At 33.7% G+C, this 27564-nt stretch overlaps 1 long non-coding RNA gene across 1 annotated transcript in view; it reads right to left on the bottom strand.

Annotated features, from left to right (window-relative positions):
- LOC127552382 (uncharacterized) overlaps positions 1-27025 on the bottom strand; it is a 70047-nt gene extending 43022 nt beyond the window's left edge. Inside the window, exons 1-2 of the long non-coding RNA XR_007951352.1 lie at positions 26825-27025; positions 9961-10109 (exon numbers count right to left, since the gene is read on the bottom strand). This is a non-coding gene — a long non-coding RNA (uncharacterized LOC127552382). The remainder of the gene's footprint in view (positions 1-9960; positions 10110-26824) is intronic.
- Between the last annotated feature and the right edge of the window lie 539 nt (positions 27026-27564).

The following is a 27564-nucleotide window of genomic DNA, read 5'->3' as shown; positions in this document are numbered from 1 at the left end:
AAGCTTAAGAGGGAATCCTTCTGTAGATTTCCCTGGATAGTAGAAATAAGGTTGAGGTAAAGAGGAAGTGGAAAATATAACATGTTTCTTAAAAATCGGTATGTCCATTTCCAGGGTTATATACTTTGGTTTAATAGCATGTACTGGGATCTTATTGATGTGTAGTAGATATCTAAACATTCTGACTAGTGCCCTTCCCCCTACAAGATTCCAGATCTAGTTCTCCCTCATGTGCTGAAAACAACATATAGAAAGAAAGCGCTTTTCATCCAGGACTGTTGCAGCGGTGGAGTTAAGCAGTCCCCCAGGAAGAGCTGCCTGCTAGCTCCAAGGCCACCTTGGAGAATACAGGACAGAGACAAAGCACTGAGCTTACAAAGATCGGGCTCTGGGTATTCTCATTCTGGGTTTTAAATGGAACCACAGATGTAGATACCCTTTAGGGTGATTAAAAATGATTTGGGACCGTGCATTTGTAATGTAAAAGTTTCTTTGTTAATTGACCAGGGAAGAAGGGGGTGGGGTTGCGAATTTCTCCTTCCTGGTGCCTAAAATACCTGTTATGGCTTAGAGGATCAATAACTTTTACATTTCACAGAGCATCTAAGTAGGTCGGTACATAGAGGATGGAACACAAAAGATAGATATTCAAATGAAAGACTTCAGCAGGTCAATAATTTAACACTTTCAGAAAGAATGCTAGCCTAAATCTTACATAGATCTCTAAGAGGGAATTCTTCATTTAAAAAATCTATTAAGAATGAAAAGGAATCTATTAAATAAATTATGAATATTACAGAGCAAAATTGCTGTTAAACAGTGAATTAGAGCAAAGCTGAAGTATTTTTCATGGTTAAAAGACTGACTTTCTATTTAGTAAGGAGTTGAGTGACTGATACACTTCAGTTTGGGATCTAAATCTCATTCTCCCTACCTCCCCCCTTCCCCCACAGCATTCAGACATGAGTGCTATAAATATATACTGACGAGAACTCTCTATTTGCTGCTCAGTGTTATTTTTTTGTCATCCATTTTTTCTTCATTTAAGGAAAAAAAAAAAAAAAACTCCACAACAACCCAGCACTGTCCATTTGCATTGGAAATGATTCTTTACAAATGTAAATCATTGCAAATTATTATAATAAAAAGAGGGCTCAGTTTTCTACAACCTACCCATCACAATTGTGCCTCCTGACTGGATTTTTTTTTTTTTTTTGGTGTCTCGATATCAGAATATATATTACATTTGTGAGCTGTTTAAAATATAGAGAAAGCAGCATAAGTTATAACCCTCTCAAAATTACGTTTAATCTATTCAAGTGACACGCCTGCACGCACACACGTACACACACACACACACACACACACACACACACACAGAATCTTAAAAGTGCTAGTTGAAGTAAAAATAAAAGTCTGACTGCTTATATTAACAAACATTTTTTTTCCTATAAAGCAATCTTTAAATTTTGTCAAACTAATTTGATTCCTAAAAATCCAGTACAATTAAATCTGGAAAACAAATGGTTGAATTAAATAACAAATATTTTATGTTAATGAACTGAATGGCTTTTTTGAAGATGGTTAATTGTTTGAAGGTATTAAACTTTCCCCCTCAAAGAACGACCTAACTAATTCATGTGTGTGGATGTACCAGACTTCAACAAGTGGTTTTTGTTTACATAATTAAAAAAAAAATAGATTTGCTTGTTTTGTTGGATTCACCAATTTTTTTTAGCAAACTTCATGATTTCAGGTATTCAGTTGTTCTTTTTGGAAGTTATAGATATTTAAAATTGCTTTTTCTTGGATTGATAGAAATGGTAAATTAACTCACATCCATTTTTTCTTCATGTTAATATTTATTCTTCCTTCTCCAATCCCCCCTATTAAAAGAGTTCCAGATACTAATAACATAATGGACATTTCCTGGAATATAGTGGATTAAGTCCTTTTTTATGATGTTATATTAAAACTCAAGCTACATGATTACATAGTAAAATAAGGCATTCATATGTGCATTATACATATGTGTATGTGTACATATACCATATAGGCTTTCAGTCTTTTCCCTGATAGAACCAAGAAACCCAGACAAAAGTAATAATTCCAGCCTATCTTATGGATATGAAATGAGCATCTGGAACTTTATCCAACAGCATAGACTAGTGGCAGGAAGAAAGACTGTAACTGAGAGACTTAGATCACATTTTTCATTTTAACCATGACCTGTCTCAGATTTAAGCTACAATTAGAACAAAATTACTTGTAACTGTGGAAACAGGGTCTTTGGGGAATTAGGTAAAACTATTTTAAATAAAAAATACTTTAATTGCCTTAAGGTTTATTTACTGCTGACTATGTAAGTTGAATTACCCCTCCCCCATTTTTGATTTCTATAATAAATAGCTTAATAGTACTGATTACACACACACACACACACACACACACACACACACACACACACACGCTCCTTGAATAGTTTCATATATGCTAAAGAACCCAATCATTTGAAAACTTCACAGTTGGGTTCCATAGACACAGGATTATCTAAACTAAAGATTTGGCTTATTTACATAAAGTTTTTTTTTTTTTTTTTTTTACTTTAAGGCCATAATGCCTAAAGTAAGGCATTATATTTGTGAAAAAATAAATGGACTTAGTAAATATATTTTTTCCTTTGGGAATTTAAATTCATTTTAATTTCATTCACTTCAGGATGTTTTTAAAGTTATTTGAATGCCAGTTTGGTTCTACTCATTCCCCCACTCTCCAACCTTACTATGAAAAATAAAGCAACACAGAAATTCTCTTAGATTGGAAGGATACAAATTTAGAATAACTGTGGTCAGGAACAAAGTAACAGAATCTTTATGTTATGCAAAATATCTTATCAGCTTTCCTATAAAACCCTTTCTTTGAAATATTTAAGACTATGGAATAAATAATAAAGTTCCCATCTACACTATTTCTATATAATCAGAGAATGTAAATTCTTTGAAAACAGGAATCTTTTATATATGTGTGTATATATGTGTATATGTGTAAGTGTTTTCATTTTAGGTTTCCATTGCCTAGCATAGATCCTTGGACATAATTAACTCAATAAATGCTAATTGAATTAAATTGAGTAACTTAAAAAAAGAAAAATTAAATATCCTATTCAATTTGTCGATTGTAGGAATATTTAAATACTTTATAAATCCATGATTTCAATATGCTTCTCTGACTTACAAAGATTGCAATCCTTCCACATTTCATACAATCCTCCTAAATTGCTATAGCTAAAAAAAAAAAAAAAAAAAAAAAAAGTAATCTCTGAACTTCTCTAAATTTATCTAGGCTGGTCCTTAGATGCCAATCCATTGCTATTTCACTTTGGTAGGGTCTAAACTGTGTTGGGTTTCATTATTTTTTAAAACACAGCAATACCTCTATGCTATGATGAAACTTAGGAGTAGGTCTCAGTGGAAAAAAAAATCACTCAAATAATGTCTGGTATCATACAAGAAAAAAAAATCAAACTCAATTACATATATCTATATATTTGTATATACATAAACATATATATTAACTTGTCATCAAGTTGATAGCACTGTATGATAGAATATTTTTAGATTTTAAGATCTGGATTTAATCTTGTTTTTCCTATTTATTATTTTAGTAACCCTGGGTAACTGTAACCTCTCTTAATCTTTATTTCTCCATCACTAAAATGAGAGAAAAGGTGATGGGTACTCTCTGAGGGTCCTTTATGCTCTAGATCTATTTCCTGTTCTCCTATTACAATCAATTCTTAGACTGATTATATAGTTTCTACAATGGATTTTTTTCTCCTTAGTACTTGGGTCATCCCATGTTTTGATATTCAGAGGATGCATGAGCTGTTTCAGAACTCTAGCACTATTGTAGCAAGATGATTTAATAGCTCTCATCTCTACTTTTCCTAGGTAAACTTTAACTTGCATGGAGGAGACATTCTGTTCCAAAGCATCAACAGTGATAGCACTCGCAGTATTCTAACAGTGTGAGAACCATAGAATTTAGCATCAAGAATAGTTATCAAGAATAATTAGTTAAAATACAAAGCTACCAGAGGTTAGGCTAGGTTATGGTTTTCTCCTTTTTTTTTTTTATGCTTAGTACCTCCTTAGCAAATCATATCTATGTACTGAGGGATTTATTTCCCCAGTATGGGTTGGTGTTCTTCCCTATCCTCTCCCAATTGAGGTCACATTTCATGCTGACTGCTTGGGATTAAAGTAATTGAGAAAAAATCATTGGACTTAAAGTCATAAGACTTGAGTTCAGATCCTGATCGTTGTTTCTGTGTGAACTATTCAAATTTGGGGGGCCCTAAGTCCCTCTTATAAAATGAGAGGGTTGGATAAAATGACTTCTAATGTCTTTAAATCTATAATCCTGTAATCTCTGAGTTCAGTCATTCCAAGTCATGGATCTCAGACCAATGGTTAAGAGATCAATTAGCCAGAGATCACATTTTAGTGAGAAGTTCAACTTGGGCCTAATAACATACTATGGTGGTAATTACCCGTATGTCATATAACAATTGATGCCATTCAGTAGAAAATGGGATACAACAGATGTTTCAGTAATATACTCTGACTTCCAGAAAAGAGAATGAGAATCTAGTTAACTTATATGCATTTATAAGAATCAGGGTGACTGCCCTTTTCTTAGTGAAAGAAATTAAGAGATCATGTCAAAAATAAACAAACTTTGGTGTTATCCATAAGGATTCTGGATGATAAATGGAAATTTGAGCAGATTCTTATTTTAATTGAACTCTGATACAATTGTCTCACTTAAAACTTTAAAAATTTTGTATTTGATGATTTAGAATTTTATGGGAGTCAGTAGCTGTGCATATATTTTTCCACAATGATATCTCCTTTATTACAGAAATAAGAGAATGCATGTCATTACATAAATATTTTAAAATATTCCTTGAACATAGACTCATTCATACAGTAAAAAGCAAATTTGAATTCAAGTGCATTTTTGGAAAGGGAATTTCAATGGTCCACCTCTATTGGAAGAAATAGTATTTTTGGAAAAGATGTAATATAGTAAGTGGAGTTTCAGTTAAAGTCTGGATCCAACTGAAAAACTCTGCTGTGATTTTATGGCCACAGAGATCTAAGTTTTAGGATTGTAAATACCTCAGAGTGTCCCAAGAAATAATAGCTCAGCATCTATCTCTTCTGCTACAAATCTTACTTCTATTCATTCATCTCCTTCATGTGGTCTGAGTTGCTGGACTCAGACCCAGGAAGAAAAATATTTTCCTCTTTTTCTGCAGTATTTCTAGCTTTGTTTTAGTTGCATCAATAACTCTTTCTTTCCATTCTACTTTGGAAGGTGTAACTTAAAAGTTCATGGTTTGTATTTCCTGTCTGTGGCCTAGGAAAACTCCTCACCATTTTCCTATAAAAGCAAGGAGTGGGCTTTGTGTATATGAAATTTAAGCCAAAAAAGAGCATTAAAAATAGCTTAAAGATGAGAAATCCAAATTTCTTCTCTGTGGCTTCACTAGCATTCCTGTATGATAACATTAGGGTGGTATGCACACAATGGCAAAAAAAGGCAACCTTTGATACATCCATTTCTAATCATGCTATGTCAGTGGTAGATGGACAATAAGGCTGATATTTCTGGGTGTTTTCAGTAAACTTTATTAATAAAGTCACAATTAAGCTATACATTCAATTAATATGCAACAATCATATCCAATTTCATAATATTCTTTACCTTGATTACTCTGATGTAGAATCACAGAATTTCAATCTTGGAAGGAACCTCAGAGGCAATCTAACACAACCCATGGCTGAAAAAGGGTTCCTCTACAATATATCTTATAAGCACTTCATGTAGCTTAGTAATTGGGTAGTTCAATAGTTATAGCATCAGATTAGGGTATAGGAAGACCTATCTTGCATGTATCCTATCTCAGACATTTGTACAGTTTGTGACCAAAAGGGAGTAACCTTCTGATTTGTTTGTTTACTCCTCTGTAAAAAAGGGATAATAATAATAACATCTATGTCAGAGGATTATTGAGAGATGTATAAATGCCACTATTAATAGCATTCATTACAGAATATGATTTTATATCATATCCATATATTATTAATCATTATATGTTATAAGTTGTTATCATCATTGTTTTCATTATTCTCATTATCATAATTATCATCCATTGCCTTAAGAGTAAAGGAACCTACTACCTCCTGAGGGACTGATCTCATTTGACTTTAGGATAGCTATATTTTTTAGAAATTTTCCCTCAAATCAAGCTTAAATAAAAATCTTTGTAATTCTCATTTATTGTTTCTAATAAAGTCCATTAAAGAACAGTAAAATAAATCTAATCCATCTTCTACATGACAGCCTTTCTAACATTTGAAGACAGTGATCATGTCCTGTTCTCTCTTGTTAACCCTAGGTTTTCCCTTTTTCAGGTGTAAAACATTTTCATATACTTTAAATGCTTACAAGTCCTACACTCAACAATTTTCGCCAATCTTGGAAACTCTCCTCCAGACACTGTCCAGATTATGAAAATCTCTTTTAAAATGTTGTGTCAGTGCCATTATCGTATACAATGTCAATGTAGTGCCCAGAACTGAAAACAATACTCCTGGGCAAAGTACAGGAGGACTATCAGTTCCTAATTACTAAGTGATATTATTTAATTCATGTTTACATTTAAGTTTACATTTCTTCCTGAGGTCCACTTTTGTTTCTCTGCTTTCTTAACTATACATCTACAAAGGTATCTTCTTCTTTCTCCATTTTCTTTTCAGCTTCTTTTTATGTCTTATTAGTGAAAGGAAAGAGGGACAATTGTTTTTAAGTGTCTGCTAAGCACATTACAAATATTATTCCATTGCATCCCCAAAACAATCCTAGGAGCTAGATTTTATTATTATCCTCGTTTTACTTGTGAGGAAACTGAGGTAGTCAGAAATGAAGTCACTTATTCAGGTCATAAATATTACATATCTGAAGTCGGATTGAATTCAGATGTCCCTAAGTCTAGGCCCAGCACTATTCAGTGTGCTTTTTAGATACCTTTCTGTCTTTTTGCTTGTATTTTTATTCTTAGTGCTTAATAAATGCATTTGATTTGACTTGTTGGAAAGAGTCAGAGGAATAAGATAGTGAAATATATCTTCCCTACTTTCCCTATCTAAACTATGCTCAGTTTCTTGGTCACTGCTACAAAATACATTGTTTAATTCAGTAGCTGTAGCTTCTCCATTCTTCTCTGGAGATACCACTGAAGCTAGAAATTAATCATGTTCAGGGGGAAATTACTTTAATAACTTCTCTATTTACTCTTGGTGGACTTTATTTGAATTTTTGAAGATTAGAGTTGGAATATCAGGAAAACAATAGGAAGAAGATGTCTATTTTATTTAAGCACTTTGAACCCCATTAAAGTTGGTGCAGGGGGCATGCTGGTAAAGGTTTAATAATCAGCTCTTTGAAAAGCACACACACTTTTAATTTTAATAAGCATTATTAACATTTTATCCATAACAAAATGATAAACCAATTCCTGATTTGAAACTTTTGCTGATTTCTGAAGGAAATGCTCCTCTGAAAATTTAACAATCAATTTCTACATAACAATCAGTTTACTAAATAATGGGGGAAATGATTATAAAGAAAATGATACTAGTTATTGTAGAGTAGAATTATCATACCTTAACTTCAGGACATCAAAATGTTTTTCATACATTGTCAAATTCATCTTGATAATATTCTTGAAGAAAAGCAATATGACAAATAGTATTAGCTAGGGAGCTCAAATCAAAGTCAAGAAGATATAGGTTCACAGATCCTGGCTGTTTGACCCTGTGCAAAATCACTTAACTGCTTAGTTCTATCATGCAAGTCTTTAAGACTAAGTTGTTGGAAGGTTATAACCTGTATTGGCAGAGAAATTCCTCAACGAGAGGTCTGTATACAAAGGAAATCAAAGATCCAGTCAAAAAATATTCCTGAGGAAAAAAGAGGGGGTAAACATACTTATTTTTATTTACTGAGAAAGCAACTGGAGATATTTGGAGACCCTATGTCTTTGAGATAATTCTTTCTGCTAAATTAGTGTTAATGAATAATTAGAACATATTTCTCTATAACTTCCTTAGTAGAAGATTTTTGACATAATGGAAAGACTTTGAAGCCAAAGGTTTAGATCACTTTGATACTTGATAGAGCTTATAACTCCAATCAAGTCACTCAGGATGAGAATCTAGAAAATGGAAAGAACTTTGGATGATATCTAGTCTAACCCTTATCATTTACATAGGAGAAAGCATGCCCAGAGATGAGTAGAGTCCATGCTCATACATACAGGAAGAGAGAAAACCAGGATTTGAAATGTCCTTGTCTCAATTTCCCCCAATGTAAAATGGGAATAAAAAAAATCTGCTCTATCAGGATCATTGTGAGGATCAAGAAGAAGAGTAAATGTGAAATGATGTGTCATTGCAAAGTGGGATGTAAGCATGAGGTAGTAAATTAACTGTCTCTTTTTCTTCCTTTGGACTGATATTCCTTGCAAATGTCTTCTTTCTAGCTATCTATCACTTCAAGCTATCAGGAATTTATTCATTCCTATTCCTGTCTCATTTATTACTAAGGAATTGTGGTTGTTTTTAATGGGGTTAGTATGGAATGGCAGGGGAAAATTTGCTTTTTAACAAACCATAAGAAAGACCACAGGCAGCAATGAAACCCTCTTCCAATTTAGTCTCCTTCATCAAAAACAAATTTTTGTGTTGAATTCATAGTTCATCTTGGTTGGTATGGAAGGGGAAAAAAAGGGTAAAAATGATACATAAAGATGGCTCCCAAATCCTCCTTGTGATTTCTAGACACTCTAATTTCTACCCTGTGCAGACACAGACAATTGAACCAATAAAAGTCTCCCTGCTCCCCAAGGAAGCTGCCACTGAATTATGAATGTTTCACCACTGTTTCCAGATTAGGACAATAATCCATAAACATTAGTGGTACCCTCAACCCATTCTGAGTATGCAAAATGAGTGTTCAGCCTCCAGTCCCATCCTTCATGTGAACAATGGCCAACAACTTCTTTGCTTTTTTTATGCAAAGAGATGGACAGCAGCACTGTTTTTAATTGTCAGATATACCCCTGCTCTTTTATTATATTAGGTTTGGTTCCTAAAAAAAAGAATATAATAAACCGCTTTAAAAAGCAGAAAGAATAAAAAAAAGGACTTTCCTATTTTGCCATTCTCTTATTTATTATGTCAAAGGATTGGATTCCATCCCTCTAATATTTGAGATTTAGAAAGAAAAACAAAACTTTATAACAGTTTCTCATCTTTAGACTTACACACACACACACACACACACACACACACACACACACAGAGAATTATCTTCTAGACTAGTTGCCCTTTGTATGACCTACCCTTACCTCTACCTTGTAAACCAAGAGCTCTAAAGAAATGTCTCCTAGGATTTCTAGCCATTTTCATGAGAATAATAGCTTCCATGCATACAGCACTTTTAGGTTTGTCATATTTGACATACATGATGTCATTTGAGAAGATGAGGTTCTGAGGATCCTCTGAGTTTCTCTCACCTAACAAGTAGAATCATAATTAAAAACTATATTCTGATTTAGATAGATGACAATTTTTCTTTTTTTTTCTTTTTAACAGCAAAGTAGGCTAAGCCTTCCTGATAACTTATCTTTGAGACCTGGCATCATTCTGCCCCTTCCATGCTGCTCCTTTGAAGTACATTTATATCTTCCTTAAGATATAGTGACCAGAGTTCTAAAAAATGTCTAACTTTGTTTTATTTCCTTTGATTTGTATTACATTCCTCTGGCACTAAAGCCCACCATCCTATTTGTTTTCTTTGCTGAAGTTCTTTATAAGAAAGAGTACTTACGAGATTTTTGTCCCCTTTTGTTTTGAGGGAAACTCTCCAGAATTCTTTTCTGGTCATCACTTTTCATGACATTATCGATAAAGAACTGGAAGGGATCCTTGGGGTCATTCAGTCCAATGGCTTCCTTTTCTTGATGTGGAAAATGAGACCTAAGTTGGTTAAAGAATTTGTCCAATGTAACACAAGATTGCAAAGAGCAGAGCTAAAATCTGAACCTACCTACTCTCACCCAGAATTCTACTGTACATTCTAGGATTTCTAATGGGAGATACTTTTCTTATTTCCTTTCTTATACCCATCTCACATTTTCTTTTTTTTCATCACTTTAGGAAACTTCAATTTAATTTAACAAAAATTAATTAAACGCCTACTATGTTCTGAATAGTCTAGGAAAAACATCACCTGATAGATTACTAAAGAGTCTCCCCTGTACCTCCATCCTGTCTGGGGAAGGGGTGGAAATGAAGTTCTATTCATCGAGAAAAAGTTTAGAATAAGTAGAAAAAAAGGCAATAGAAGAGGAAACATTATGGAAGGGGCCAAAAGATAGTAAAAGAGGAAAATTAATTTTTAAAGATAGCAAATGCTATCTCATTAAGTCAAACTCTTGTTTTGATTTCACAGGTAATGATCTGAGTTATGTTTCTAAAAATTCCCTTCTTCTTTTCCAGTTTTTTTGGATACTAACTTCAACTACAGATGAAAGGTCAGTTTTTAGGGAGAGTCCATCCATCATTTCAGAATGCAAGAGAGTTGTTAGGTATTGGAGCAATCAGGACTCTTATGGTGCTAGTGACATCATTGATTGTTACTTTCCAGATGTCTATCTAGGAATAATTAATTCTGTAGATGAAGTGACTAATTTATTTGATGTCCCTAAAAAGGAGATACTTTAAATGAAAGGGGATTGGGAAATAAGTTTTTAGATAAAAATATTCAATAACTCCAGTGTCATCATAATCTTAATTGATAGGAAAAAAGTTCAAAATAATTTGCTTTTATTATTGTATTCATTTTCATTTTTGTTTTACCTCCTAATTCAGTTTAATCTGCAATCTTGGAAATGTTCCTTTCCATACTATGATCCAAGTCATTACTGTGAATAATTAAAAAGCTAGGCTCTACCCTACTGGTAACCTCTTTCCACCTTGAAATAATCCCATTTACTGCCACTGTTTGTTTCTGGCCCCTCAGCCAATTTTCAGTCTGATCTGCCAACTTTCTGCCCATTCTATGACTCTGCATTTTACATATGGACTTCTCTTGTACAAATGTTTTCTGAGGATTTAAGCATGATAGTATGTGTGTTTTCAGTACTTCAATACATTCCTCTTTTGCTTGAGAGAAGGAAGGTACTCAGATTTGGTCTTTTCTGTTGTAGGGAACTACTTTCCTAATCAAAAACGTCTCTCTCTCCCCCAAACATTTCCTTTTGTTTTCCCACTTGTACACCTTCTCTCTGTTATATCTTCTACTTGGAATGCTTGTTTCTTCCTCTTCTGTTAGCTATTTCCTTCTCATCAGCTAAGTAATGCAATGGAAGGGTTCTGGGTTCAGAATCAGGAAGAAGTGAGTTCAAATTTTAGTTCAGTTTCCTCATCTATAAAATGATGCAGGTTGAACTCAATGGTCTGTGAAGTTCTTTCAGTTCTGAAAGAGTCTTATCTTTTAAGACTCTTTCAAATTCTAGCTTCTCCATGACCCCAACTTCCTACTTCTTTTCTGCCGTGGTACTTATTGTTAATGGAACTCATTTGTTACATTTATCCAACATGTCTCTTTCTTTTATGAGATGGGAAGTATAAATATCATCACCCCAAGTCCATATGTAAAATGCAGAGTCATAGAATGGGCAGAAAGTTGGCAAATCATACTGATTTTTCAGATTTCTTCTAGATCTCTATGCCCATACCTCCACTATCTCTATCATATCAATCTTTACAGATTCACCTTCGATTTGTGAGTCTGTCCTAGATCACCCATTTGAGGGAGCACTCACGTTAGCTTTATTTATATCAAACTTGATTCTTCTAATGACTTCCCAATCTCCTTCTGGATCTTTCTGTATTACTTTTCCCTTTCCCTACTGCATCCTCTCTCACAAATATACATCTCCCTTCTCCTTTTTTAGCTTCCTTATATGTGCTTTCTTCACCTATTAGAATATAATCTCTTTAAGAGTCTCTCTGTCTTGCTTTTAATTTGTATCCACAGCCCATAGCACATTGCCTAGCACATGGGAAGCTTATTCATCCATCCATCTATCTATCTATCTATCTATCTATCTATCATCTATCTAACTAACTGTCTATCAATCTGTCTATCTATCCATCACATTTCACAGATGAGTAACCTCAGACTCATCATAACATTCAGCTAGTAAAAAATCAGAACTGGGATCCAAACCTGTTTTCTGACTTGAAATTCACTATTTTTCTAAGCACATCATTTGTTGGAAAACAGAATTATGTAATCATTTATATTCATCACAATGCATAATTATGACACTCCATATTGGACACATATTAAACATAAATGTATGAATTAAAAAGACAACAGAGTCAGATCAGAGATTTAGAATAAGAAGGGGACTTCAAATATCAGTCTAAACTTTTCATTTTAAAGATGAAAAAATTGAGATACTGAGAAGTTATATGATTTGTTGAAGATCACACAGATAAGTAAGTATCCTAGACAGAATTAGAATCTGTGGCCTCTAACTATTGTAGTGGTCTTTCCATATTGCCATTGCTGCTTTTTTTTTTTTGACCAAACCATAGAGGGTGTAAGTCAGAAAACAGGGCTCCAGTTTGGAGGCTTGTATCTTTTCTGCCATTTCATTAGCAAGATTTCCGACTCTACCACATATTGAGCCAAGAACCGTTTGTCCAGTTGGCATCTTTGCAGAAGTACCTGAAATGGCAATAGTGTGCCACTTGCTGTGTTTTTTATGGAATAAAGGGGAGATTTTAATTGTATGGGAAATTTAATTAGATTTAGGCTAATTAAATTCATTTTTTATATTAACATGTTCACAAATATTATTGCATCTCGTTAGATTTCATTCTTCGAGCCTTACTGAACAATATTCTGTGGTAGTTTCAGATTACAATAAGTTCATTATGAAGATAAGGTGGAATTAGTGTAGGAAGCTCAGCTGGTTGAAGGGGTCTGTACTTTAATTACTGCAGAGGGTGTGCATATTAATTACAACACAAGTGATATTTACTGTACCTCAGGAACATATGACAGGGTAAAGATACTGACAGCACCAGCTAATAAACTCAGTATGATAATGAGGAGAAAAGACCATAAAAATAGAAGGAAATAAAATTATTCATAAAGTATATTGATCCCAAAGTAAAGACATTAAGCTCTGATGAAGGGCAACAAACGGGAAGCTTCTCACTTTATCAAACAAATAACCAAAGTAGAGAAATGTTAGCGAGGAGACAGATTGTCATTATGCTGGTCACATGATCACACTCCAGAGAGAATGCACAAGCCGTAAAGTAGAAGATTTTTTAATAAATCAGCAGAAAGCCCTACTGTCACCTGCAAGAACTGAGGTCACAGTGTCTAAGGACAGAGCTCCTAAGAGCTGAGAAGCCGGCTAGATTGTGAGGTGAGCTGTGAGGAATCATGCTCATACTAAATTAGAGAAGCCACAACTGGCTTTGCAGAACCAAGAATTCAGGCCAAGAGCCTAGGCAATACCTGAAGGCCCCCTGGCTCTACCAGTGCTATCATTTTCTAACTCCTTTGCTTCCTAGCCTTATGGGAGGTTTGAAAGGACCAGCCAGACTGACTTGAATGAAAGAAGCAGTAAACAGCAAAAGAATGGGAGCATTTTCCCCCACAATACTTTATGCTCTACTTCTCTTGCTTATTTCCAAACCTTTTGAAGGGGAAATTCATGTGTGTCAACCAGTCAGCCAACAAACATTTATTAAGTGTTTACTATATGCTGGGCAAGTATTGGGAAACACAGGAAGACAAAATGCTCTAGGGGTTTGCATTCCAATGGAGATCTTTGCTATCTATCTATCTATCTGTTTATCTATCCATCCATCCATCCATCTATCTGTCTAACCCTTCATCTATCACCTATTCATGTGTAAATTAGTGTCTGTCTTTATATATAATATATATGTATATATGTATGCATATATCATATATATACATATATAATGTGTGTGCCAAGATCAGTGAAATATTGATAATAATATTTTTAAAATTTATAACATGGACTTTCCAAAGCCATTCTTAAGGACAGAAAAACTTAGTTAATATCCTAAAAGAGCCTATCATTCTATACTTTGTTAAGACTGTTGTTAGGATGTCTTCTTGCTCATATAATTAGGTAGGATAGACCAGATATTGTTGAAGCATCAAGAGCTTTGAGATTCAGCACCTAGATAGTTAGGTGGCCCAGTGTTTAGAGTACGGGGCCTAGGTTAAAAAAAAACAAACAAACACAAGTTCTAATCCAAATGCAGGCATTTGAAAGTTGTGATCATGGGCATCTCTGTCTGCCTCAGTTTCTTCATTTGTAAAATGAGGATAATAATAGCAGCTATTTCCTTCTTTTTTATTATAGCTTTTTTATTTTCAAGTTATATGCATGGGTAATTTTACAGCATTGACAATTGCCAAATCTTTTGTTTCAATTTTTCCCTTCCTCCTCCCCATCCCCTCCCCTAGATGGTAGGATGACCAGTACGTGTTAAATATATTAAAGTATAAATTAAATACAAATGTAAGTTTACATGTCCAAACCGTTATTTTGTTGTACAAAAAGAATTGGACTCTGAAATATTGTACAACTTGTGAAGGAAATTTAAAAAAATATGTAGGCAGGCAAAAATATAGGGATTGGGAATTCAATGTAATGGTTCTTAGTCATCTCCCAGAGTTCTTTTGCTGGGTGTAGCTGGTTCAGTTCATTACTGCTCCATTGGAACTGATTTGTTCAAATCATTGCTGAGGATGGCCAGGTCAATCAGAAATGATCATCATATAGTATTGTGGTTGAAGTATATAATGATCTCCTAGTCCTAATAGCACCTATTTCCTGGGGATATAATGAACATCAAATGAAATAATAATCCCCTTGAGCTTAACATAGTGCCTAGTTTATAGTGGATGTTATATAAATAATAGATATTGTTATTAGAAAAATTAATATTCAGAGAATCACACAATTAAGGAGAGACAATGACTGGACATATTACCTAATATTTACAAACAAACTTCTTTCAAACACTGAAATGAGGGGGAGGAATACAGAGAAGACTGTTTCTTATTTTATATCTATGGTTCAAACAGTCAAGGTTCTTGCTAATTAACCAGCTGCTAAGTGGACTATTGGCAACAACTTCAAGAAGCAGGCTCATGGTTGACTCACTGGTTTGACAAATGATGGAATGAATTATTTCTGTCTTAACTTAGAAATCTGTCTAATGGGTATATTGATGCTGAGATTAATTAAATAATTTGGTAAAAATATTTTTTAAGATTTTTCTTTTGATCAAAGGGGTTTTAGGAAGCTGTACAGAGTTGATATGGAGATATAAATCAATAGTTAACATTTTAAAAACTTACTTCCATCAACAAGTCTGAGGATAGCTTTTATGTTGATTGCTTCATTTTTTGGAGTTTAGGTATTGTGAGGACAATGCCTTGCCAGTTGGGTTATCTGAATCGCATAGTTCTCCACATGGGAAAAGAAGAGATTTGTGAGTTGGAGTGGGACAAGGCCAGAAGTCTATGTGAGTATGATTAGAAGCAAGTGGGAAGTACTTGTGTGGGAGCAATGTGTTATGATGGCTACAAATCACAAACCCAGCATGATTGAATAGATGTTTTGATGAATTGCTGTGGCCTAAAAAAATAAAAACCTGGTAGTCAGTCTTCTGGTGATGAATATTTCTGGACTTGGCTAGGCTAATTCTTAGATGACTGACAGACAATTTGTTTCTAGGCCTATAATTAAAACCTTTCCAGCATGGTAAAATCAGTCAGTTAATCAACCAATCAATAAATATTTCTTAAACTTGTGCTATGTGCCAATTTAAAGGATTAAGACTGGATTAACAAGAATGGATAAAGAAGCTAAAATTGAGGCAATCCTTGCCCTCAAAGAGCTTATTTTCTAATAGAGGGATACAGCACATGCAGTAGAATAAAGAAGAGGGAATTTTGTAGGGATTATGAGGGGAGTCATAGGTCTAATTCCTATCCATATTTACTTTCCTTGCCTTTTAGAATTCAAGGTCACATCCATGCCAGAATGAGACACGGAACTAGGTTTCTATTAGAAGAATCTGTATTAGATATACATATCATGTAGATAAATTATTGATGCATGGGTGACTATGTGCATTTGTGTGGGCACACATGTATCAAGACCATCCTAGTTTGATTGATGACTGATCCAAATTCCTAAAGGGAATGTGTATAGTAGGATTTGCCAGAGGGCAATTAAGCAATTTTTGCCCTATTTCAAGGGAAAGGGAGAAATGCAACAGTAGCCTTTCCTCCTGAGCAGCTTCTTTTTCACTAGGAGCATCATGGAAATTTCCTCAGGCTTTTTTTGTGAAGGTCACCTGAACCTAAAAAGGGCCATCTACCTTCAGGGTGTGAACTCAAGTGCATTTCTAGAACATTAAGCTTCTCTTACAGATATTTGAAAAGGAAAAAAAAAATGAATACAACACAGCATGGTCAATACTTATCACTCCTATAATTTCTTACCTAACAACCAAAATGATATTTTTAAAAAATAGTTATTTACCTAAGAATAGTCATGATCTTAAAGGTTTTAAGGAAAACATTTTGCTCATAAATGACAAAAAGATATGAATAGAAAGCCTTAAAATTATAGATCTTCCTATTCATGTACCAAGCTCTCATCCATCCGAAATCTTTTGAAGGAATCTTGAATAATAATGAATAACTAACAATTTTATAATGCTTCATTACACGATTTTATTTAATCTACTTAAAGGTAGCAGTAAAATGAAATGTACATTGGTCTAGGAATCATAGACCTGATTTCTAGTCAGTGCCATCACTGTCTCACTGACGAGTTATGCAATCTTCATCCTATTGCTCAGCTTCTCTGGGCCCCAGGATTGCCATTAAGAAAATGAGCAAGTTGAAGTAGAGAAGCTACTTCTAGTGGAGAAGAATAATAATCTTCAAGGAAAGAAAGAGATTGAGGGGAAGGGGAAAGGAGAAGAGAGAAAGAGAGAAACAGAAGGGGAAACCCTTGGTTTATGGCCTGGGCAAATCAAACCCTAACATCTTTTTTTCTATGCTAAATAATAGTTTTTTCTTCAGTTAAAACTTTCAAGCATTCAATCATTTCTATTTTTCCTCTTTTATCCTGTACTATCTTATATGATCAGAACCAGTGCCAGATTGACTCATTTTTTAAAAAATCAGATAGGACTGAAAAAAGACTGAAATATTCATCCATCTACAAATGCTGATAACCTTATAGAATAGCTATAAGAAGGTAGCCCAGAGGTTAAACATTCGAAATAAACCAGAATTTAAAAGTTCATAGACCCTGTTAATTTTTTTTTTTTTAGCAAGTTGCTTAAAATAGGCAAGTTTCACAAAACTTAGATCAAACAATACTCACAGAATGAAATGTTCTGTTAAACAGAATTTTAGGGATGACTAAGGCTGAGGCCAAACACTCCCTTTTTTCTTATAAACTGTAAAAAAATCTTTCTTTACTTCATTCTACTGCTTTGCTAATTTTTGTTTCATAATCACAGTAATCATTTGAGGAACAGCAATCATAATATGATCTGTACATTTTGAAGTCAGACCACAAATATGTTCTATACTTTTTGTTAAAGTAGTAATTGTTGACATAGTACTTGGAGTTTTACAAAAATCTATTACAGACATTACCTTCTTTTATCTTTATAACACCTTTTGGAGTTAGTTATTACCGTACCTATTTTAAAAATGAGCATCGCGTATGGGAATGAAACTCAGATTTCTTCTGCTATATTGTTTATTATTCTTTTTACTCTATTGGCTTCTTTTGGTCATGTTTATTACTCATCCCTAAAAGCAGAGGCCCTACTCAGCTATTCAATTGGAGTTCAAGTAGCTAAAATGGCATAAGAGATTGAATATTAAGTTTGGAGCAAGGAAGATTTGTGTTCTGATCCTGTCTTAAATAGTTATTGATTTCACCCTGGACAAATAACTTTACCTCTTTCATCTTCAGTTTTCTTGTTTCTAAAATGGGGGTAATGTATTTGATTCAACATAGTGCCTAACATAGTGCTAAGTACATAGTATGCGCACAATAAATAGTCATTAATGATAATGAAAAACAGTAATCACTTGGTAGAAGCATTGATTCAGAGAAGGCAAAATAAACTTGCAATGCATTTGTGTGTACTTAAATGCATTGGAATAAGAGAAGCAGATGATGAAAGAAAAAAATTAAAATGAAAAAGTAAAATTAAACTATTTTCCTCATCTCAATTTGTCTATTAATTAATTGCCTCTCCTGCATTTCCATGTCTGTGCTTCTTTATTCTGGATTTTTAAAATGTACCTATTCTTAGGAGACAGGAAACCAGGGTACTTTGTCGCTTCTTTATGAGCTATGTGACCCTGAGAAAATAAGTTACTTCTCTAGACCTCAGTTGCCTCATCATTAAAATGTTGTTAAGTTACCTGTCTAAAGGTAGAGAGCTAAGCTAAGCTATTCTATAGTCCCCTATAGCTCTTATATTTTTGATGCTATGAGACTTGTATACCTAAGTGATTTAGCATTCAAAAATCTACTCAAGTAAAAAAGTAATTAGTATTAGGAAAAAGTTAAGCTATTTTTACATATAATCATGATTCCTGATTTAACAGTAGTTGCAATTACAAGAAGGAAATCAAGAAATCTCTGTGAAACATTTACTTGTGTTTGGGCTATGCTGGTCATGGAATTGCAATAAAATGCCCCCAGTTTTCCCCCCAACAAGATTCCTTACACAATTATGTAGGTCCAGTCTCTGATCTGTAGCTAAAAGAATTGTGCAATTGAATAAAATATTTTTATTTGGGGTCAATCTGGGGCTGGTTCTAATTGTGTAACATAGTCCAAGATGAAAGAGGAAAAAGAGAAATGATATGATGTTTTAAAAGTTTCAAATGAGGAAAAAAATATTTAGCATAGAAAAAAGAAAGAAAGATGTTAGGGTTTGATTTGCCCAGCCATAAGCAAAGGGAGTATGCCCTTCATATACAACCTCATTTACTCATATACTCAGGCCATCACCATGGAGAGAAAGAGGAAGGAGAAGTAGCAAGGGGAAGGAGAGAGGGAAAAAGGAGGGGGAAGGAAGATTTGGCAATTCAGGATAAGAGAATAGAGATAGGCTGACCTACTTTATTGGAAGGAATACTTTAATTGATGAACTCATAGATGCATTCAAGGACTGAAATATCCTTTACCAGACACCCATATTAAAAGTTTTATAAATCACTTATTTTAACTGAAGAAACTAAGATATGATAAGGTATGACAGATGATTAATCTAGCACAACTTGAGTAAATCACCAATTTACTCTTATTTTAATAGAGCTGCTTTACAGAAGGACCTAGTCCCTTACTTAAAGCACAGAACCAACTATTTTGGCTTGAGATTTCTGCCTCAATAATCAATTGGTGAATGTTTATTGAAACAAAATAACTGGTACCCATATGTGTATTGATATGTGAATATATATACATGCATGTATATATGTTCATGTATATCCATATATATGTATTTATTTTATGTATTTAAGTATATTTATATGTATTTAAGTACTTGCTAGTAGAGGAGCAGTAATTGCCATCTGTAGGATGTAGTTCTTGAGCTGATGCTTGAATGAACCTAGGGATCCCAAATAGTAAAATCGCAATTTTAGTTCCTGAAAGATACAGAAAAATATACTTTTAAGACCTGATCTTTGTCTTCTAAGAGTTCACAAAGTACATGAGGAAATAAAGAGAAAAGAGGGGGGAAAGGACAAATATTTGTTAAGCCCCTCATGTATGTGAGGCGCTATGATAAGCATTTTACTAATATAAATAGCACATGTGAAAATAAGTAATTAAAAATAGCAATATTTTATTTGTTTTTAAGAAATGGCATGTGGTTATGAGAAAGTCCTAGACAAGGAGGAGAGGGGAAGGGAATTTCAAGCAAAGATAATAGCATGAAGAATGTTTCTAATTTTTTTCCTTGATTTTTAATTTTTTGTATGGAACAAGAATGGTTCAAACATCTGGTGTTTGTGTCCAGCTTTCATAAAGTTGATAGACATAAGAAGGCTATGAGTTAATCTCAATGTAGTATCCTCATATTGGTTTGATATAGTCACAGTTGTACATCAGAATATTCATTAAGATGTAAACATGGATCTAATTAGGCTGGAGAAAAGATACTGGAGAAAGGATTGAATTTGGCTATAGATGAAAAGAATAAAGTAATACTTTGTTTATCAAGCTTCAGTAATTTTGAGTAGGCTTTCAAAAAAATAGGGGATGGGTAGTTAAAAAAAAAAAGCAAAATTGCTAACTAATCAAGTTTTGTTTTTGATGCTCTCACATGTCCCGATGCATTTTAAAAAAGCAATTATTATTACTATGTTTTGTTTTTATCAGTCTGCATTTTGTAATGTTACCATTTTCCTCCCTCTCTTAGAGAGCCCTTTTTTTTTTTTTTTACAACACACATAACTAAGGGTAAAAAAGAAAGGACAAAAAATAGTTTAGCAAAGTTAGTCAACATATTAAAAAACTGATAGTGTGTGAAGTCCACACCTGTAACCTCTCTCATTTTAGGAAAGAAGCAGGATAAGGTTTCTCATAGTCCCTTTTTGAGACCTAACTAAGTTATTGTAAGTCATAATTCAGTTTTGATTATTTTGCTGTTCTTTTTATTTGCATTATTATGGCTATTTTATATATTGCTTTCCAAATTCTGCTATTAGATTGTTGAATGCCGTAGCTGTCTTGCCTCTTTTTTGTGCCTGGAACACAGGGAACATGTAATAAATGTTTATTATGAACAGGAACACATAACAAATGTTTATTGAATTGAATTATTTTACTTTCTATCAGTTAATGTAAATCTTCTTATGCTTCTCTATATCCATCATGTTTATAATTTCTTATAGTAAAATAATTCCTTTGTATTCGTGTAAGATATCTCCATTATGGATTTCTTTTCTAAACTTTTATTTCCTTGGTTTCTAGCTCTCTCAATTAATTTTTGAGAATCATAAAATGTTAGAAATGTAAATAATCAGAAACAATGGGAGACATGGAGTCATATTATACTAAGGCTATAATTATACGAAAGTCAATTAATTTCATCTGTTCCTCAGTGGACTCCTGTGTAAAATGAGGATAGTTTTGCATTCTACTACAATGCAATTCAGTAAACTTTTTTACTGAACAGGCATTACATTAGGAGGATGGGGAAATAAAAATGAAAATGAAATAAACCTTATCTTCAAGGAATATACATTTTATTGTTTGCCTTTTTTTTTTGTACTTTTTGCTTATAACTTCACAATATCTTTGAGGAAGTATAATTTGTAACTAGCAAAGGCCTACAAAAATATGAGTTGTTAAAATCTGAATTAATTGATTTGATTACAAATTCATGATTTCCAATATTAACTAATCCCTAATTCTTTTATTAATCTTTCTTAGTATTCAACACAATCATTTATCCAAATCTTCCCTCAACTCAAACCTCCATGTCTGAATTTCAGTCTTTTATTTGAAGATAGAATCTCAGTTTCTATTTCATTGAAAATAAAATTGTCATCTGATAGAATCATTTTTAAATCCCTACTTTCTCCCCTTATAATCTTTCCATCTTTACTTAACATCTTTTCTTTTGTCTTGGAGGATGAAGTAGTTCTCCTTACTTGCCAGTTAATCCTTTTACTGTGCTTTTGAGTCTATCTCTGCTTTTCTTCTCTCAATCATTCCTACACTCTATTCCCCCCCTCTACAATCTCAGTTTATTTATTGCCTCTTTTCCTATGTTAAAAAGATGCTATCTCCCCTTTTCTCTACTTGTTTATTACCCACTAACTTTGTTCTTAGTTATGTGATTTCAAAATAACATCCCAAACTATAAGTGGGGAGACAAACCTTCTATACATATGGGCTCTCTCTACATGCAGATCTATTTAATTATAATTATTTTAACTAACATTTATATTGCATTTACTATGTATCAGGAACAGTGTGGAACTCTTTATTATCTCAATTGATCCTTATACTTTTATGAAATAGGTACTATAATAATAGCATTATTATTAATAATTCCCATTGTATAGATGAAGAGATTGAGGCAAATGGAGGGTGACTTGTTACAGCTAGTAGTCTGAGGCTGAATGTGAAGTCAGTTCTGTGAAACCTTGCTACTTCTACAATCTTTAACCTCTTTTCAAAAACCTTCTAATTGTGAGGTGCAAAGACTTCATCTCAGTTATCCTTCTCAGTCTTGGCACAATATTTGACACTACTGATTACTTACTCCATCTTGATAATGTCTCCTCTGGCTTCTGTGGCTGTTCTTCCTTGTTTCTCCAACCCTTGTTATTGCTATTTTTCAATCTCATCTTTCAATGCCAGTATGAAAATCCTTCAAAACAGTTGTCTGAGTCTTTATTTTTTGTTATCTTTACTCTTATTTACTTGGCCACCATATAGGTTTCCATAGGTTCATTTATTTCCATGCAGATTATTTCCACATTTGAATTTCTAGATTTGACTTCTTTGGAGAGCTGTAGTTCTACATTTCTGAATCAATAAACATTTATTAAGAACCTACTATGTATATGTTGGATTTATAATAAAAAAAAAGTTAATTTTTGTGCTCAAGGAGCTCTCCAAATGAATGGAGCTCACAATATAATTTCTACCTTGCTTATTGTATACTTCTTCTTGTACTTTATGCTCTACAAATTCAACATGTTAAAAACTGAACTTGTCGTAAAATCCAAAATTTGCCTTTCCCCTTAACTTTACCATTTCTGTTGATATTACTGACCTTCTTTCCATCCTTCATACTTTGACTTCTGAGTTATCTTTCACTCTTACTCTTTAAGCACCTCTCATGTTCAAGTGACACTATGAAATCCTGTTGATTTATACCTTCATAGTATTTATTTGATCTTCTCTCCTAATATTGTTTTTATTATAGCTCAGTTTTTCATGACCTTCTGATTCTTATCATACCTAAGCATCATAACTAGCAATTAGTTTCCTTTCCTCTAGCCTTTCCCCTCTTCAATCCTTTCTTCATGTTACTGGCAAGACTATCTTCCTAATGCACGATTCTGATAATGCCATTAGTCCAGTCAAAACATTTCTGTGACTCTCTATTGCTTACTAGCCCAAATTCTAAGCCATATACCATTTGACTTCAATCTCCCTTTTCAGGCTTATTGCATAATTTTTGCACTCAGCCAAATCAGCCTCTCCTTGATTTTATCTTGCCCATTACTACTTCTGTTTCTTTGAACATATTTTTTTCCCTTTCCATATTTGGGATATTCTCCTTTCATATCTCTGCTAGTTGAAAATGTTCCCCAACTTTAAGGCCCAGTTTATTATGTGTCACCAATTTCATGAAATGTTCCTTGATGCTTCAAAGTACAAGTTATCTTAACTTTTTTGAAACACTAATATTCTATTTAGACATTTAGATATTCATTTAGATGTGAATGTCTGATTTTATAACTTGAATTATGTTTGTCAGTGTGTTTTTCTTATTTTCTCTACTGCACTGGAAGCTCTTGAAGATACAGATTGTCTTTTTCATATTCATGTTATTAACATTTAGTATAGTACATTGCATTTTAAAAGATATTTTAAAAGTTTAATTTGCTTTATTGATATCAGAGATTGCCTAACCCGAACCTTCTTAAAGTAGGTTGCAACCCCACATGGGTTGCATAACTGAATGTGGGGATCATGAAATTATGATTTATTACCGGTGATGTTTGATTTATGTACCTATTTTACATACTTATATACTAGGGGTCATATAAAAATTTCTCAGGCAAAAATGGGTCGTGAATTGAAAATGTTTAAGAAGCCCTGACTTAGCCAATCTATAATCTCTTCTACAATAAGCATAACAAGTAGTCACCCAATCTCCTTTTGAAGACCTTCATCAACAGAAAGCTCATTCCCTCCTTAGGCATCCTATTTAAATTTTATCTTGCCCCAGTTATTAAAAAATCTTTCTTGTCCAGTCAAAAAGATCTCTCCATAAATTCCAACTATTGCTACTAGGTCTGTCCTTTGAGTTTAAGCAGAATAATTCTAATCTCTCTTAAATATGACAAACTGTTGGTTTCAGCTGATAGATTTTAATACTAGTCAATTGTTTCTGAAAAGGACCTTAGAGATTCCTTAACCTAATCTCCTCACTTCAGAAACTGAGGTCCATTTTGTAGTCATACAGATAAAACCAAAGTCAACTTGTCAGACTGAAAGAGAATTTCTTGAACCCTATTGCCTAGTATGTGTTTTGTACATTATGAATTGGTCACCTGATCAGTGTTTATTGTTGTACCCAGGGCCATTTGGTGACTGTGGGTGACATGCGTCATTAAGATTCTGTCATAGACCTGTACCACCCACTAGTGCCATATCTTCAGTTCTTAAAAACTATCCTCTGAGTGTCTGTGATTTGCAGTGGATTCAGTGCCTTATCTACTGGAGTTTGGCTGTTGCCTTTGCCAACACTCACTAATCACTGTACCCCTGTCATCACCATGCTATGTAAATGTTAGTCATAGTGTATTACTGCTGTCAAAGGGCTAGGCACTCCTGCAGTGTTTGGATGTAAAGGATATAGGTGGTGATAGGAGATTGATGTGCTTGTGTTGAAATCTGGGACATGAAGTTGTCTGCAGCTCACCAGTTGGGAAGTTCAGACAGTTTTACGATAAATATAAACAGCTTAAGCAGAATTTCAATTATCAAGATGTTGATATATGTTTTCCATCCAAAATATTCTGACACTTGGAAACAAAAGGATGATTTAGGTGAATAGCAACTATATATATAAGCTTCCTAGAGGACAGATGGGAAATTCCAAAAGTCTGTGACCCATATCTACTTGGATGTAGGCTAGTATATTTATTAGCATTGAAGAATCAGAACCTTTGGCAAAACAGCAGGAAAATCTATTTCAAATTATGTTGAGTATAATTCTCTTTTTCTATTAGTGCCTTGTGGGGTTTCTGGTATTGGTTTACTTCTCTTTGTCAGAATTTGTCATTTTCCCTCATCCTCATTCTTTTTTTTTTTTTTTTTTTTTGGTAACTTCCCACAAGGCTTCTACTGCCCTCACATTACCTCATTTGTTCTTAGCTTTAGTTATTTATTTATTCACTTTTTTTCTAACCTGAAGCTTGAATTTACCCTTTATTTTTTCCCTCTTTTACATCTGGTTTTATTTAGCTACCTTTTCTTTTGCATATTCTGTTTTCTCTACTTTTCTCTTCATTTTAGAAAGGCTAGCTCCTGAAGTGCTATAAGAATTGCTAAGTATTTTGCTCTACTCCTTCCAAGAAGATTAGAGTATTTATTTCAGCATGAGTCAATTGGACATTTTTAGATTTAGGGTGTCTCATAACTTCTTTTTCTTTCTTAAGTGGAGAGCTCTCCCTAGTTTACTCTTTTCTATTTATTCTATGAATAATTGGAGAAATGAAGACTGTAGATAAATAGTAAATAGACCACGCTTCTGCAGTTCCAAATTTGTTGAAAGCAAAGGACTATTTAGGATCAAACTTTTAGAGAGGAAAAAAATATGTTATGTCTCTTGAAGATTTTGTGTTAATATTCTATGTCATCTGGCTTTTGAAAAAAAGAATTATTTTTACATTTACATTTGGAAACAAGGATATGGACAATCACAGCACATGTTATTTGTTGACATGGAATATAAAAGTTTGAGAAAAATAAGTGACCTTGGAAAATATGGTATTAGCTTGAACCCAATATGTTTTTTATCTTAGCAGTTACATGAAACCACAAAAGCCTTACAATTAATCCAAACTGGGAAAATGAGGACAATCTGTATCTCAAGCAATAGAAACTTAAAATGACTGACCCATTTGTAATTTCCTTTAGCATTTTCTGATATTGAGAAGCCTAGTCAAAGAATGTTTTTTGGTAATTTTAGATTTTGATGTAGATGTGCATATATGCATATTTGAATGTATGTATGTATGTATTTTGATACCAGGTAAGTTTTGGAAAGGTAAGCTTATGTAACAAAGATGTGGACTGGAAAATATTTTACTGACAAATATATTACAGTGTCCTCTCTGATATAGGTGGAGATGATTGTACACAGGTTTTTCTCTTTACACCTTATTACAAATCCTGAGAATGGCATTTCCTGTCCTAAAATCATGTTGTGCATCTGTTGCTACAAAGTAGAATTTATAATTAAAAGCTTCCTGAAACATTTTTGCTTACCCTCCCCCACATTATTTAAACCATCTTACTACACCAAGCTGCTAAGAAAGCACATTATAGATGAATATTAGTACAAGCAATGAAACTAAAAAGCCTGCAGCTGAATGCAAAAACTTCAGCCTTGAAGCATTGGTAGGGGTGGTGAAGTCTGAACTCAAAGGCAACGCTGTTTCTTAGCAGCTGCTGAGAGCGAAGGTATGATTTTAACTGTTGTTTTGATTTGGTTTAAAAGGGGAAAAATCCTCTGATTGCATTTGGGAAAGATACTTTTAAGTTACCTTTTCGGAAGCAACCCCGATTTCTGTTGCAATTAGTCATTACCTACTGTTGCTTGTAATTTGTTGGCAGCCTCTGACTACAATCTGTTGCACTGTGACAGATCAATTTCTTCAGCCCACAGACACATTCCAGAATGCAGCCCAAAAGGGGAAAAAATAGCAAAAAAGGAAAAAAAAAAGAAAGAAAAAAAAGGAAGGAAGAAAAGAAACGCCTGAAATTCACCATTCTGACAAATGTGGTTGGTCAGACTGATAGGGGGATGATCCTTCTTAAGGCAGTCATGGAACGAGCTCTATTTATCAACATGCCATGTATGCAAAGGGAATTCAGACCTTTAAGTAACCCTCCCTGCAAAATGGGTCTAATCTTCCACCTGTGCTATACTGGTATCCAACTTATTTTAGGGTACTGGCTGTCCAACTTATTTTAGGATGTGTTTATTCAGAGCTGTCACTTCTGACTAGGGCAATTTGACTATGAATTTAGTTGAGAGCATCTAGTGCTTTCCCAGCCTCCTATTGTACAAAATCATACCTCTGTGTGTGTATGTATGTGTGTGTCTATGCATGTGTGCTTATGTGCATTTCTGGTTAGAGAACATATATTTATGAGCAAAGAATGTTTTAAGTTATCCAAAATTATATGTATCTAAATGTTCTTTTTATAAATATCTCTACCTATTAATAAATATTCAAAGTAGGAAAGTAATTTGGAAGAGACCTGGTTAGTCAGACAGTGAGGAAGAACTGTATTCTAGTTCTGCATCTGACAGACTAGTTGTG

This window comes from Antechinus flavipes, chromosome 2 (assembly GCF_016432865.1).
Source record: "Antechinus flavipes isolate AdamAnt ecotype Samford, QLD, Australia chromosome 2, AdamAnt_v2, whole genome shotgun sequence".
Taxonomy (NCBI): domain Eukaryota; kingdom Metazoa; phylum Chordata; class Mammalia; order Dasyuromorphia; family Dasyuridae; genus Antechinus; species Antechinus flavipes.
This window is presented reverse-complemented; position numbering and strand designations above follow the sequence as displayed.